The sequence below is a fragment of the Pieris brassicae genome, chromosome Z (genome assembly GCF_905147105.1).
Source record: "Pieris brassicae chromosome Z, ilPieBrab1.1, whole genome shotgun sequence".
In the NCBI taxonomy this organism is placed as follows: Eukaryota; Metazoa; Arthropoda; class Insecta; order Lepidoptera; family Pieridae; genus Pieris; species Pieris brassicae.
Window position 1 is genome coordinate 11,285,523 of NC_059680.1, and position 14,859 is coordinate 11,300,381.

At 35.4% G+C, this 14,859-nt stretch overlaps 1 long non-coding RNA gene across 1 annotated transcript; it reads right to left on the reverse strand.

Moving 5' to 3' along the window:
* Nucleotides 1-12,890: 12,890 nt before the first annotated feature.
* On the reverse strand, nucleotides 12,891-14,472 carry LOC123718696. Its single transcript, XR_006755053.1, has 2 exons — nucleotides 14,320-14,472; nucleotides 12,891-14,120 (listed from the first exon to the last, which is right to left on the reverse strand). It is a non-coding gene; the product is annotated as an uncharacterized LOC123718696 (long non-coding RNA).
* Between the last annotated feature and the right edge of the window lie 387 nt (nucleotides 14,473-14,859).

Genomic DNA, 14,859 nt, shown 5'->3' on the forward strand with positions numbered 1-14,859 from the left:
ATTCAGAATAATAAATAAGTATTGAGAATTGGAAATCTTTGAATACGATTCTACTTGGCATAAACTTTTTTTAATCGCCAAGGTTTTGGTTTAACCAAACAGGCCGCCAACGCACTCGCGAGCCCTCTGGCATTGAGAGTATGTATGGGCGGCACTATCACTTAACATCAGATGACTCCTGTTCTATAAAAATAAATAAAATGGTTAAGAGGCTTGCGCTAATTCGTGGTCGATAAAAGATCTGAACCACGTGTTAAATTTTATTATTACATGTAGAATTTTAATTTATTTTATCATCACCGAGTAAATGAGAAGAGAAGTTTTTTAACTTCTACCATAAATACCATACCATCTATATTTTTATATAAATTTTATGGTATTCTATGATTTATGTCTGAATAGACATTTATTAAATTAATAAAACAGATTGTCCCCAAAGCAGACACATTTATATCTACTTCAAGACAAAACACTTAACACTAGTTTCTTTGTATATAGGACAATCCGTCCCGTACAAGTGTTAACACTAATTATAGAAATCCAGGTTTGTAGGGATGCATGGATGATGCATTTACTATTGTTTTTTTTGACATAAAATTATTAATTTCTTAGGCAATTTGCGCCGTCTATGCGTTAGATACCTTGACACGTCCTCGTCAATAATTCCCCATGATTGTATAAACGCAAGACTATTTAATTCTGCTAATTATTAAATCGCTGCATTTGCTTTTCAGAGTACAACTATGAGGATTGTGTAATAAGCGACTACCTTGAAGTGATATATCTAAACTTTCCTCATCAATCACAATATCGTATTCGAACTGATTCGACCTAAGATTCTTCACGAATAGAGCGCACCCATCCTTAAAAAGTGCGCGCCTTCTATTATTTGGGAGGCGGTATAACATAACAACTAGTGAGCCTCCTGCCCGTTTGCTCCGTTATATAAAAAAAATACGTTTATTTATTTAGCAACACTTCCTTACACTACAGAAAATAAAAAAATAAACATAATTAAATTAAAAGGAGGGCAACTGGCGGCCTTATCGCTTTCGAACGATCTCTGCCAGGCAACCACTGTGAGTAAAGAAAAAAAAATTAAATTACATAAGATAGGCAAGTAGTGCAAAAATACGTGTTATACACAGTTACTAAGACAAAAATTAAACAGGACCAACAAAAAAATAACAAACTAAACTAAAAAGATGAAACATTAAAAATGGCAAGTAAAAACGATACATAAATCACGATAATTTAAGATAAGTCTCACGTCAGTTAGTAGTTGGAAAGAAAGTTAGGGATGAGATGTGGACAGGTAATGTTTGTACAGAAGAAATTTAAAGGAAGATAGAGAAGGAGCTAAGCGAATAGGGACTGGAAGTGAATTTCATAGCCGAATCGCGAACAAAGGAAGAGTTATGCGATGGAATTTCGAAAGTTCAGTTGTTTTTTAATAGACTTTAAAAGCCTGACGGAGGAGGTCATCAATTCGACGCGTAGCATTAAAATTAAAATTAATTCATTAAACCAAAAGCAATGTTAGAATCCAGTACGGTTTTTATTAGCGATAATTACAACTCTGGATGTGAAACCAAAGGTTAGCCTTTCAATTTTGATTAACCTAGTTCGCAATTCATTGTTAGTTGGGACCAATTTACATTTCCAATCACTGAAGTTTTAATTACCTTTTAGCAAAAGTATAATTAAAAATAATAACTCACTTAGTTACTATACTTCGAACATCAATTATATCAACAAAAATCGATCTATAAATATAGATAAGTATTTATTAACTACACGGTAATGTGATATTATTCAACGAGCAACGAGAAGGAAGCATGCTGAAAATAAGAAAATTAGACAAACAAAGAAATACTGACTAAGAGCTAGAACAGGTGTGACAGACATTCTCACTAAGATATACTAAATGAAATGGAGATGGACTGGTCCTATGGTACGGAGCTACCATAAAAAGTGGAGCAAAATATTGACGGAAAACGAAGAGGCCGATAACGCAAAATACGGGAGGACGAACTCAAACTAACATCAGGCTACAATTGGAGAAGATTCGCAAAGGATAGAGAACAGTGGAAAGGGTTAGAGGGGGCCTTTTATAAGGCACCGAACTCCGTGATATACTGTAGTGAAAATATATTAAAGATTTGATGATCACATTTGGAATGTAAGGGCTATATTCTTATTATGTTATATTATTATTGACACTCATAGTAGAGCTATCCCGTATGACGCCTCGGTAACCAAAAGAATAACCGGCAGTACCTTATAAACAAATAAATCACTTACTATCTTTTTAGGTATGGGCCAGATTTCTGAATCTGTTTTATGATCATTAGTCAAGGCAAGCAGGTGGTGGTGATCAGCCTCGTATGCGTGACACGCCGATCACTTTTTTGAGTCTAAAATCAGCCGGTTCCCTCACTATGTTTTCCTTCACCGTTCGAGCGAATTTTAAATGCACACATAGAAAGTCCATTCGTGCCGGTTATCGAACCTACGACCTCAGGGATGAGAATCGGACTATGAAGCCATTAGGCCAAAACTACTCGGTATTATTACTAATCATTTTAATTTTTTGATAGTCTGTAATTCTTAGAATAGGGATCCCGATTTGAATGATTTGTTGTACAACGACAGGATTGTGACTGTGTGTGAATTATATAGAAATTGACTACAAGATCGAGAACAATATTGCTATTGAAAATTAAATTGCGCCGGCCGTGTGGACTCGTAAAAGCTTGCTTGATAGCTTTTTTAGATCAGGGGGCAAACGAGCAGGAGGCTCACCCGATGTTATATGATAACGCCCATGTACACTCACATTACTAGAAGGCTCGCAAGTGCATAGTTCTTATGAATTGGTAAGCTCTTTTCTGAAAGGACCCTAAGTCAAATTGGATCGGAAATACTTCAGCTGGTTCCACAGAGTGGTGCCAGTGGTGCGCGGCAAAAATTTCCTCAAATACGTTGGTATTTCGAAATAATCACGAATTTCCAGGTTAGGGCTATTCTTATTTTTTTACCTAAGATTTGGAGGTGATCCTATGTGTAGACTATGTCAAACTGTGGGTTCGACTCTTTTACATCTGGCCAGTAGCATTATACGGCTGTGAGGCATGGACTTAAATAAGACACAAATATGCCTTGGAGCTTTTGAGATGTGGTGTTACCTTCGAAATAATATACGGAAAGTGATGGGCAAAAGACGGGCTGGCAGAAGGCAGAAGTCGTGGTTGCGAAACGAACGGGAGTGGATCGTCATCACATCCAACGAAGAACTTTTTACACTACCGCAAGAGGCACTTCAAGTTACATTAGCAACGTGGCACCAGAAGAAGAAGGTAGTAGACAGTGAAAAAAAGTTATTGGCTTAATCAACATTCTTTGAAGGAAATAATCAAAATTTTAACAAGATACTTAATGACCCATACGCCGTTGAGTTTATTAGACGGAATCTAAACATGATTAATGTGATAAAGAATGAGACTCGGTAAATATGATCGCATGCTCGTGGTCACGCGATGTATGAGCATCCGCATTATCGCTGCGCGCGCAGGGCTAGCACTCAAAAATTACAATTTCAAATTAACTGTACTAGACGTTTTAAGTGCTTTTAAGTAATTGTATAAAGCTTTTAGGTTAAGGCGATTTATTTTTTTATAATAGGCGAGTAGGTGATCGTACTACAAGTGTTTGATTAACCTACGCCGTCGATATGTTGCGTACGATCGAGTGTTAATTGAGCATACAGAAAGTTTATTGAAAGTCCAGTGTACAACCGGGGCTCAAAACTGCTGCATTAGAATTTTCATATTCAATATTATCATTTATTTCTAGTTCTAGGTACTAGGTGTAAGTCGGTAATAGATGTAAGAAAATTTACTGATGCGCCGCCACACCTCGAACAGGCAACCGTAGCCTCGAGAACCGTTGTCATCTGTATAAATGTTATCATATTTATCATCTTACTAAAAACTTGCTTGAGAGAGAAATATTTAAAAATAAACAAAACAAATTTTATAAAAGTTGGTCCCTGTGGCAGCACCTCTTAATGCTGCCAGCATTTAATTTCGACTAAGAGAGTCATAAAATCTATAAAAGCTAACCCTGTAAATTCATAGCAGCCCTAATTCGCGATCATGTGGTATTAGTAATAGACAATCTGCGACTGAGGAAATCGAAACACGTATCATCGATATTCATATTCAAAACCTTTAAATTAATAAAGACACAGATACGACAGTGTTTTTTTATTATAACAAAATTGATTATAGAAATACAATGTGTGCAATGCTTGTTCATAAGGTAAATCAAAGCCACCATCTTGAATCCATATAACGAGGTGTATTAGCCACAAATAATGACTCTTTGCAGAAATAATGATCAAGAAATAGACGGAAAAATATCTATTCCATTTTTAAAATACAATGCATAAGGGAAAGCCAAGCGACGTACAAAATTTTCCGTTCCATTTTTAAAAATTACACATTTAAAAACTTCTTTTAGTGCTTCTCCAATACAGGAGGGTGGCTGTTAGTCTCTTGAAGCGAATCTTGTCCTGTGCCAGATGCAGCAACACTTCTGCAGCCGCAATACCTATCCACATCCTAACGTTGCGAAGCCATGATTTCTTCCTTCTACCAACACGCAGTTATCCCGGAAGTGGTAGCAGTCACATGGCCCAGGTTATGAGCCCCGAAACTTTCTGTTGTTTAATTTTCTGCGTAAGTTTCGATAATCAAACCCTTTAAAAAACCTATTTAGGAAATTAAATTTAAAAATCACTTGCCTTTTAGAAATAGTTTTCGTAATAAAAGCAATTGATACTAATTACATACTGCAAATAAAGATACTAACTTAGTTATATATCCAATATTACGCGTATGTTACATGTCATATCCGGTCGGAAGTTGTGTAAGCGCATCGGTAGTGCACATCGGAAACAAATACCTTATGTAATTTTCCTTGGACTGGTGATCATAAAATACGGATTTATAAGGGATTTCTATTTTATAACAGTTTCGTGCAGTTTTTCCCAACCTTTCTAAAATTCTATGTAACAAACATAATTTTTAACACAAACAAAATAATTGTTTACTTTCGAAACTTAAATGATAGGTTTTAGGAAGAAATCACTAAGAAATTATTAAGGAAACACAATAAGTAACTTTCAAAACGCTTACATGGTACGGCTGCCATGTGGTGAAGGGTTATGTGGTGAAGGGTTATGTGGGACTCACTGCTTTACCTACCCACCAAAACCCCACGTCCACACGTGTTCTTTACTTCTCTTAGAATATCTGCAGGATTTCCTACCTGCTGTCACCGCCCGTGCTTGTTATCACACACATTGTTATCGAGAGTAGCGTATCTCGCATTGGCAACTCACTGAAACTAAAGCAGTCAACCCTAGGTGCATTTATTGACATCGAAGGCACTTTTGACAAAACCAACCAGAGGACTTGAGACATGTGGAGTACCATCGACCCTTACAGAATGGATCAACAATATGTTAAAACAGCGAGCTGTACAGTCTACCGTGAACATCACTACACGAGGTGTTGTCAGTAGTGGTTGCCTACAAGGTGGCGTCCTCTCGCCGCTTCTGTAGAATCTAGTGGTAAATGAGCTCATTATAAAACTCAACGCTATCAATCTCTACACTGTGGGGTATGCGGATGACATAGAAATCCTTGTATTGAGGAACTTTGAAAGCACCTTATGTGACCTCATGAGAAAGGCTTTTAGAGTAATTGAGAGATGGTGCAGTCAGCACGAGCTATCTGTCAACCCATCAAAAACAAAACTGGTCCTATTTACTAATCGAAGAATCCTTGGACGGTACAGACTACCAAAACTCTTCAACACTGAACTAAAACTAAAGGAAAACATCAAATACTTAGGTGTGATTCTGGACAGCAAATTGCTTTGGAATAAACACCTGGAATACAAACTAAACAAAGCAACGATCGCCTTTTATCAATGCAAAAAGATGCTAGGCGTCAAATGGGGCTTATCGCCTAAGATTACCATATGGCTATACACTGCCGTAATCAAGCCAATGCTAGCTTACGGAGCCCTGGTTTGGTGGCCGAGAACAGAACTCCAAACGGCAGTAACGAAACTTGGACGCTTCCAAAGGCTTGCATTGACCACTGCTAGTGGTCGCATGAAAACAACGCCAACTGCAGCTTCGGAGATAGCTCTGCAAGTTGTACCCCTGGACCTAAACATACAGTAGGAGGCGGCACTGGCTGCCGTCAGGCTTATGGTATTGGATCTATGGGGCAAAAATCACTACAGCCCATACACAGCGATTCTCAACAAGGCGATAGAGTACCAACCTCTAACAGCCGCTCCATGTGATAGGATCGCAAATCAACACATGCTCAATAGAAGATACCATGTCTAAATGAGAAAAGAGGAATGTGATAGATCAACCCTGAATGAGCTGCACATATATACCGATGGCTCAAAAACAGAGTTGAAACCCTGACAAACAGAGTTACTCTGTAGTGGATTAAGGGACACAGTGGATTTCTTGGCAATGATGCTGCCGACGAGGTTGCGAGGAGAGGTTCGGAAATGATGCCTGCTGGTCCGTATCCGCTCCTTCCCTTGCCCTTCTCGCAGGTGCGAACCTGGGTTCGCCAAAGACTTGCGGAATTCCAACACCAACCAAAATGGCTCTGCCAGCAATCAACCCGCAAGTTACAAAACAACTTCTAAACTTAAACAGAACCAATCTAAAAACAATGATAGGGACAGTTACGGGCCATTGTCCCCTTACAAACATCTTTTTGTCAGCCCCCTGTGCCGAGGCTGTTTTAGCGCAGAGGAATCAGTCACCCACGTAGTCCTGGAATGCGAGGCTGTAGCGTAACAACGTGCAGAAATCTTCGGAACTGTGAGGTCGCTTCATGAAGCCTTCGAAGTACCCAGGAGGCTTCTGTGCTTTTGGAAAGAGTTAGGCTGGCTTAGTTAGCCAGGACTTTACGCACAACAGATCTATTGAGAGTCTAAGTGCGGAAACTGAGTCCACAAACCATATTAATAATACATTAAAACGAGCTAGAAGTTGATAAACATTATTATAATCAGTAATTAATTATAATTTTAAAATGACATGTTATTTAAATTTAAACGTTATAATCATTAATTATCCTTCCACTTTCCAGCATTGTCGTTATATCGTTATTCGAAATGATATATGTTATGTTAATAAAACTAATATATCACTCGGTTCCGTTTCAGATAACACAGGTAATGGGTTTAGATTGAGTGTAATAATATGTATAGGCTATATAAAATTATATTAGCCATAAAATACTCCTGGAAATAAATGGATATGATTAGTAGTAATACAGCTTTCTTCTACTGCAATAATTTCCGAAACCAAAATTGGTTCCTAAAAATAAAAGATAATTTTTTTTGCTACAGCCATGTATGAAAATTTAAATGTTTTTTTCTTGTCATCACTTAGTTATGCTTGCGACTTGGGGCTTCTTCTCGTAAGTGGACCTCACTAACATTATGCGACTTCTTGGTAGTGGCGCTATGTGACAATTAAAAATAAATTCATGTAATACATAAGGGTTATAACAGAATCACAATTAAAATAATTCGATTAACTAAATAAGTTAATTTGACGCCATGAAAGGACGAGAAAAATTGTAAGAAATTTATAGAAAATTTTAAAAATCGAGTTTGCCTGAGGAAATAGTATTTTATTTAAGACATAGTGGAGTAATAGAATGATATTGTACCCATATGCAACGTGGTCGCTAAACCATATACACATCTTAGCCTGTTAGCCTATGTTAATGACCCCGGTGTTGAGTTTTATTGCCGCGAGACATCACTGAAGCATGGTGTACCATAGATAAAAAAAAACATAGACAAGTCAAAGATAAAATTATAGATTATGGATTCTATGTTATAAATTTGTACATAACTAACTAACTAACTAGTGCTTTTACAACGCTAAATTTTCCCATTCTTTTATATGACAACTTCGTTACCATAGCAACAAACATAGTCCACGTTGAATCCATGATGAGGTCACAAATATCGAATGACATCAAAATAAACGACTCCATTTTGGAAAGCGGGAGAAGACCACGAAGATGGTGATCTGGTTTTAGCCGGCAGAAAGTAGCTGCACCAAACCAAAAACAGAGAACATTGGAACATGGGATGGGATTAAATGTAATAACAATTATTAACTAACTAACAGTCTTAACCTAATTTTTATGAGTTACTAATAGTGAAACAAACAATTCATTGTAAATTTTAAAGGAAATAAATGAATTATTACTTTGAAATATTCCTTTTAAAACACAAAATTATAGACAATGTAATGTGAATATTGTATCTTTAAGGGTTATATATGTAATGTTATGTATGCAACCCTTTTTACTTGCAATTGGTACGCTCTTATCTTGGAAAACCCAAAGTCTAATTGGCTCAGAAGTAATGATAAAGACACACTCTGCTTGAATAGTAGAAAGGTTACCAAAATATCTTATTAAAAACTATAATATTTTTCATAGTGTATGTGTATGAATACATTTTTCAAAATCAATAAAAAATGTTATTTATTTTCAAAATCAGGATCTCATTAATATGATAATATTAAATAATAATATCAATAGAACACAAGAATAGAGCGCCGCCTCTTAAATACTGTTAGCAGTGTTATTGGAATCTTTCTCATTTTCAATACAGTTAATAAGGTAAGATTTAAATAACTTATTACGCTTAAGTAAGGGTAGATCGTAATGCTCCATTATGTGTTAGTAAAGACACATGTATATAAAAAAAATCAAAAAAAGGTTGATATTAGTAAATTATCACGTCAAAGGCTCTTCTATTATATAGTCTGTGGAGCCAATTCATGGTAATAAAGAGTTTCGGAAATTGGACACAATTATCTTGCATCGTGTGGGAAACGATTTACAAAACATCATTAGGTTCTGTTTTACATTAAACAATATTGTTTAAAACATTTCGTTTTTTAAAACCTAAACATAACCTTCAAATATACAGTATTTACAATTTTCTAACCTAAATAAATAATAAAAAAAATTAAAAAGTTTGGTCCCTGTAGCAGTGACCTTTAACGTTGGCAGCATTTCCTCGCTGTGTTGCGTTACTGATTCGTTAAGAGAGGAAAGCACCTGGGGACACCAGTACTATCTAAGCACCAACTTAAATCTTTGATTAGCGCCTATGCACTTGAACCCCACGGCTCAAGAGTCTCTACTTCAAAGGGAACAAAATCGAAGTTGGAGGAAAGACTCGAGACGTGTATATATCTCGAGACGTATATTTGAGACGTTTGTTATTTTACACCTTTTTCCACTCCAGCTTTTATTCATATATTTATTATCACGCAAATTTCACAAAAATAGAAACAATGAAAATTTAACTAGGAACTTTGCTCCTCATAAATCTCCTTGTGGCAGTGATGTCGACAAGCTAGTAAATCATGGACTGTCATGCCAAGAAAATGCAGGCCGCTTCTCGAGACATGCCGCACTGAATGATATCATACACTGGTCCCTTGCCACCGTCAACGTGCCAAGTCTACTTGAGCCGATACGCTCTATTCCAGAGATTCTACTGCCAGGGACGATGGCAAAAGACGGTGTGGGTTTGTTTCCAAGGAAGATGGGCCGGGTTCTGATATGGGATGCAACCTATTTAGACAGGCTGGCCCCTTCCCATCGGCTAGGCTAGGCGAACTAGGCTTTGAATAGGATTTTCTCCCATTCGGTGTCGAGGTCTTTGGTCCATTGGTCCTGGCGCTATAAGGCTTTTTAAGGAAATAGCAAAAAGGTTAGTCAACATCAAAGGAGACCGAAGAGCTGGCAGCTACCTCAGACAAAGAATTAGTCTAGCTATTCAAAGGGGAGAGCTGAGAGTGGTTCGGAACCTTGCCTAAAAACTTAAGAGTCCCCTTTTTAATAATATATTTTATTATTATATTTTAAGGTTAGTCATTTGTTATTATATTGTTTTTTGTTATATTAATTTATGCTAGCTATAGCTATACTTTATATACCTTAACTATATTAGGTTATATTATTTAAAATAAATATAATAGGAACTTGAACAGTTTTGGCAATAAAGTGCCCAAGCGATACCTGCCATCAGCGTACTCGTTTGGCAAGGCCTTCAACTCCACTCCAGGGTGACGTGTTAGCGATTTGAATCTGAAGTATGTTCTTGAATAAGCCTAATAATATAATAAAAATATAACTTTTAATCTTTTTACCATAAAAGCTAAGTTCATTGGTCTAACTAGCTTATTAATGTGTCTTTCATTGACAGCTGAGTTTACCTACATTGGTTTAACGGGGAACACTATACACAATTAAAACTAAATTAAAGTTTGGTTTACAACCAAGCGTTCAACCACCGAGCCACAAAGGTTTATCTGTCTTAATAATATACTATAAAGATTTATTTAATATTTAAACAACAATGAATACCTAAGTTTATAGAAGGGAAAGTAAAATAAGATGAAAATGTATTGAACTCTTAAAAAAGGATTTTATTTGAGCATCTACAGTTATAGTGAGTTGAAATGATATTACACGGTTAATAGTATTTATCCTTAGTTATAGTTTGAATAGATCTCGTAACACCCCAATTGGACCCACGTTGGCTACGTCTATGGCGAACTTAGGACTAGTATTTAGACCAGTACCGAACATTTAATTAATGCAATGGAGTGGATATTTAATAACAATACATAAGTCGCATTAAATCCAGGAAAAAATATGGAAATAAGTTACTTCATAACAGTATGCAAGAAATTATAAAATGTTACATAACAATAAACAATGTGTCAGATATTGCGTGCGCGTGAGTTTCCTGTACTTACGACAACGGCGCAGGCGCTTGTGGTGAAATTAGTGAAAATGCGATCAGGGAAATGGCCGCGGGAAAGTGATTTAATAAACCAAAAATTATATCAATATTTTAACTGTAAATGTATCTTATATTTACAAAATATAAGGTAATATTACTACTTCGAACCACTAAAGAAACTCTGCTTATTATTATCTATTAACTGATCATCAGCTTTGCGAGATTATATAGCATATTAGTTACTTTATAGCCTTCAACAAACCAAGAGGTTACAATTAGTATTTTATTAATTGTATAGATAGATTGTGGATTAAGGTATCCAATGCAGTGTGCGTGTCGCAGTCAACTAGTTTAATTAACGGACCAGCCTTTTAACTAAATAGCGCCAAAACAATGCGCGAAAATAGAGGACCCCGTGAGTCATTTCTGCAAAAACCCGTCATCTGTTAGTCGATATCAACTCCGGGGAAATAAATACAGATATCACAACTTTCGCTACAGCTGTGATACTTTTGACATTCAACACCTTCAGTCACCATGACCACGCACGCTGTAAAGCACGCGAAACGTCGGTTTTTGTTAAATTTAAAATTATGTAAATAATTATAAGTTTATAATAATACTACATAGCTTCAATCCGTTTAAAAAGTGTATTCTTAATGTGTAAAAGCTATGTTAATAAAAGACAATACTATAAACAGCACCATTTAACTCACGGCCTGAAAGATATTAATCCGTAGCGTTTGTTAAAACATTTAATAAACTGGCTGGCTAAAGCCTAGGCCATTCATACGACAGAGTGACCATGCGCCAAAAATAAAAAAATAAATATTTGACTTAACACTTACTTCTTTAAAAATTAAATTGCTTGATTCAGTAACAGCTAAATTCACATTATTATTGTCACTACGGTCTTACATTGTATTTGTTGTTTTTCATTAAACATTGGAAAACATCATCAAAGTTGTGGTTTACCGACGCCATATAGACAGTTTGAAGAATTTCGTTTCGAGTTTGAGAGTGGCAGAATTTGGAACTAAATTGAAATTACCAGTCAATATGCTAAGGAAGTAGTAAAACGTCATCGATCCAAGTTATTTGATTAGGTGTTTGATCAACTGGGTCAATATCTCTCAGGCCGCTAGTTAACGGCGCTGTTTAGTTAAGAGGCTAAGCTGTTGATCGAACTTCTGATTAAGCTAGCCAAAGTCAAAGTCAAAATCATTTATTCATTTAGGTTGGTGGCACAATGAACACTTTTGAACGTCAATAAAGAAATACATATTGAATGCTAAATACTTCTAATTTTACTTTTACTGTCAGTTCTCAAATCTGAACGAGAAAAACTGGCAATAAACTCTGCGATTAATTGGCTGCGACATGTGCATGTCACTGACAGAATATCCACGTTCAATCTTCTTTACCATTGAATTAAAATGTAATTCACTTATTATATGTTTACTTAAGAATACGCTTTATTGTTAAGATTATTAGGTATTTTTAAATAATATAATGATTATATACATGAAAGAAGTTATGACTACGTTTAATTAGTGAACAAAGAATCTGCAGAATTTGCTTGGAAGCTCATCATAATCATATTCATATAATACTATCATACACCTCTAACATATACTTTTTCATTTATGTATAAGTTCTTAAACCACGTGTAAGCATAGAATTATACAAGAAAATATGACATCACAAACTTTACACATATACATATCAATTACATTTGAACATAAGCACTTGCTGGCTTAGGAAAAATTAAACAAGCAACCACAAATAAAAACGAAAACAAAATAAAAACATAAACCTCATCAAGAACATGATAAAAAAAGTTACGGTAAGTTGGAATATTGTAAAATATATATCAATAAAATACTCCATCTTGAAGTCAAGAATAAGACTTCAATGATACTTATACATTTAAACAAGTTTTAAATACTAATACCGACTCAATCTTATCAATCTACAATAAATATAAGACATGTAACAACATAATAACAATGTATTAAAAAAATACACATTGAATTGTAGTTTCTCCGGTTCTGAATAACGTTGAAAAATAACGAGTTATCAAAGTATCAACAGCTACCACGAGATGTCGTGCATAAACAATTTCGCTATACAAAAATCTTACAATAACAACGAATACCAACAGGTATTCGTTTCCAAATACGTACAAGAATGTTACAAGGTATTATTAGTATGTTACCGCTTGACGAAGACAATATAATGATTACAATCAAATAACATGGTTAAAACAAAGGCATCATTGAGGGATCAGGGACTCAAAGGAAGGGAGGGGGAGGGGCCCAGCATCAATCTAGTGTAATGCCAAAGCCCACCGGTCCACTCTATGGTTTTTTACTCTTTCTGATTATTAGGCCATATTAAAATGTCAGACAGCGCCTCTTAAACTTGTTGGTTAAATGAACATATTTATTTTATAGAACCTATTGAACGAAACTTTCTCTATTTCGAGTAAAATCGACACAGGATCAAATTGCAAACAACTAAAAACTCAAAAAAATTGAATAAATAATAGTAATTAATTGAAAAATTATTCACCAAACCATCATATTAATTAATATCATCCTTGAATTTAAATTACAATCACTAAAAATATACTAAATAATGAACAATAGTCTCCATATAAAGCCTTATTAAAATAATCAAAAACAGTGACATTTATTTCCATCAAAGAAGAGTTCGCCTCTGAATTCACTTATGTATCAGTTATTTCACGCTTTAGCTGATAACGACTTTTAAGTGACAAACAAGCTTTTTAATTGCTAAACGATTTCAAATGCTTAAAAATATAGTTTCTTTTTGCCACTAGCTTATGAGGAAGCATATACTGTTGTATTCAACTCAGAAGACCAATTCTTTTTATGCGACTCCTGTATGGCAAACTATCAGGTCTCCTTTAATAAAATAATAACCGCTGCCTACGAACACTGCAACGTTAGTGGCTAGCGGGTGTGTTGCCGGTCAGGGAATGGTACACTCTTTTTATAAATGCTCCTAAATCATATTGGTTCTGAAACACCTGTACTGACAGCTGGTACCACAAGGAGGTACGCGGCGAGGATAGTATCTTAAAATGCGCCAGGCGTCGACGTGGACAGGATTGAATTTTGCATTCTATCTCGACATCCGATGACAGAATTCAGCCGCATATATTACTTCAAATAAGCATTCAAGCTTCAGAGCATTCCCTGTGTAAATATTAAATGTAAAAATTGGATATTTTTATTATAAGCTTACGTCTCAATTAGAAAAGTTTGAAAGCCACTAGCTCATTGAAGTGGTCTCCTTAAGATTTATTATGTACAAGGAAGGAAGGCTCGGGATGTAGCGGGATTTAGAAAGTAGGCTTATCACAATGTTTTTTGTATAACGGTAAATCTTACTTACGTTTTAATATGAGATATGAACATTCCTTAGTCTGGGAATATTTAAAACTGTGTTATGTATTTACACAATATAAATAAATGCACCTAAAATATCTGACATAAATTCATCGCATTGTACAAACAATTTTATTGACAATAGATTCAGGAAGGCTTTTTTTTCTTTCTATTACGTAATATGTTCATTCTTTAGTCGTTCCTCATCAAAGAGATGTAATTGTGTCCTTAATTATTATTTCCCTCAAAACCTGATCGCGTCAACGGAGGAAACAACATTTATGCAAGACAGTACAATTATAATCGCTCATACAAAATCTTAACATCAATAAATATTAACTTTGGTTACACTTTGATGAATTTTCCAGACAAACTACCCACATATTAACTTACGACCAAACCTGTTACACCCACGTACATGGACGGAAAATCAATAATAATTTATTTAGTCACCTTTACACACGAATCTATAAAATGCACATGCGCCGTAATGATAAATTGCATAGCTCAAATATCTAGGGACTGCAAGGGCCCAAAATATACCCAA